Source organism: Magnolia sinica, chromosome 3 (genome assembly GCF_029962835.1).
Source record: "Magnolia sinica isolate HGM2019 chromosome 3, MsV1, whole genome shotgun sequence".
Taxonomy (NCBI): Eukaryota; Viridiplantae; Streptophyta; class Magnoliopsida; order Magnoliales; family Magnoliaceae; genus Magnolia; species Magnolia sinica.
This window is the reverse complement of record NC_080575.1, coordinates 17,071,573-17,073,546: the sequence shown is the minus strand read 5'-3', so window position 1 is coordinate 17,073,546 and position 1,974 is coordinate 17,071,573. Positions and strand designations below refer to the sequence as shown.

General features: G+C 35.3%; 1 non-coding gene across 1 annotated transcript; it reads left to right on the top strand.

The window, feature by feature from the left end:
* The first annotated feature begins 276 nt into the window (after positions 1–276).
* Positions 277–383, top strand: LOC131241856 (small nucleolar RNA R71). The gene has a single exon (XR_009169423.1). It is a non-coding gene; the product is annotated as a small nucleolar RNA R71 (small nucleolar RNA).
* The last annotated feature ends 1,591 nt before the right edge of the window (positions 384–1,974 follow it).

The window sequence follows — 1,974 nt, the reverse complement described above, 5'->3', positions numbered from 1 at the left end:
GCTTCGACCTTTCTAGCCAATACAACGAATTTTACATTAAGGTTGTCTTCCTCTCTTAGGACATACATTCCCGTTTTCTCTCTAGGAATGGGTCTAGTTTGGTCTGGTTTAGCAGAGACATCTCATGTTTGCGTATTCTCTGCTAACATATCTAGAAAATTCTAAGCCTCATTATGATCTTTGTCAAGAAAGGTTTCACCACACATCATCTTTATGAACTGACGGGTATCCATGGTGAGCCCCTTTCGGAAAGCATCAATCACGTGCCATGGTTCATAACCATAATGTGGACAAGTAATTAGAATGTCTTTGAAGCGCTCCCAAGCTTGAAAAAATAGTTCATTCCCCTTTTGGGAGAATGACATGATTTCTTATTTTAGTGCATTTATTTTGTGCTTGGGAAAGAACTTTTTCAAAAACTTTCTACTTAAGGCTTGCCATGAAGTAATGGTATTAGGTCTTAGAGAGTTGAGCCATGCTTTGGCCCGATCCTTTAGAGAAAATGAGAATAACCTAAGCTTAAGTGCATCCCTATTGCCATTATTTACTTGTAATGTTGCAATTACTTCCTCAAAGTCCTTGAGGTGCAAGTAGGGGCTTTCAGAATCCAAGCCATGAAATTTAGGAATTAATTGAATCACACCTTGTTTAAAATCAATGTTTCCTGTGTGAGCAGGGAAAACTATACAAGATGGTAAAGTTGATCTCTTATGGTGTAAATGTTCACGTAAAGTCCGTGGTTGGTTTAACACATTCCTATGAAATTCATTTCATCCTCAAGAGGAGGATTATGTTGATTTTCTCTATTTTGATTTATAGTTGGATCTGACAGATTTGGATTTGGATTATCAACTGGGCCTGCCATAGAATCCAAGTGATGTTGAGTGCCTCTTCTAAGTAAATGATCAAGGCCTGGAACTAGTCCCCCTTAAGAGGAGAGTCAATTGTTTTAATCCCTACTCCAACGGGACATAAACCATCCACACTACACAACAAATACCATTAATTCAAATAGCAAATATAATACTTAAAATAAAAATAAAAACTTAACCAACAACCCAAGCGGCAAGGCTGATCATGAGGGTTCAATCCACAAAGCAAAATAAATCAACAACCCAGGCGGCAGGGCCAACCATGAGGGTTCAATTCACAAAGCAAAAATAAATCAACAACCCAGGTGGCAGGGCCGACCATGAGGGTTTAATCCACAAAAAAATAAATAAATAAATCAACAAAATAAAACTAATGCAAAAATTAAACTATGCTAATTTGGAAAATAGATTCAGCGGATGAACTTTGTGATCAAACAACAACTATAGGATAACCATAGTACTTGGGTGATAAAATTCCAAGCAGGGCAACCTTATGTCATAGTTAGTGCTTGAAAGACCCAACTGAATTTATTTTTAAAGAAAAAGAAAAAAAATCTACAGAAAATTTGGAGGGTTTAGAAGAAAACTTACCTTAGTTATCTTGCACGGATCTGATCTATCATAGTCTCTCCTCGACAATGGCGCCAAAAACTTGGTTGCTTGCCTCCAAGTGCAGAGGTTCGTAAGTAGTATCCCATGAATACATGATCGATCCCACAAGGAGATGAATTATGAGAAGAAAAAAATCAAATGCAAAACAAACTAAGTAATAAAAATTAATCTGATGATTTGATTTTGGAATTTTTGAATAGATGTAATTCAACTGAATAAAATAACACTCAAGTTTTAAAGTTCTACACATAGGTTAATGTTCCAAAATCATGATGACTTGGATAACACAACTAGGATCTGAGCACTATGGTCAACCTAATCGGAAAATAAAATAGTTTAAATATTTTAATAAATGATATAAAAGATTAAAAAATGATGGATTTGCACCATTGACATATATTCTTAAGCGCCAATGATTTTAAGTATTCAATATCTATAGGATAATGAATATCAAAGAAATATAATAGGTTGAGAACATCTCCTATCTAGA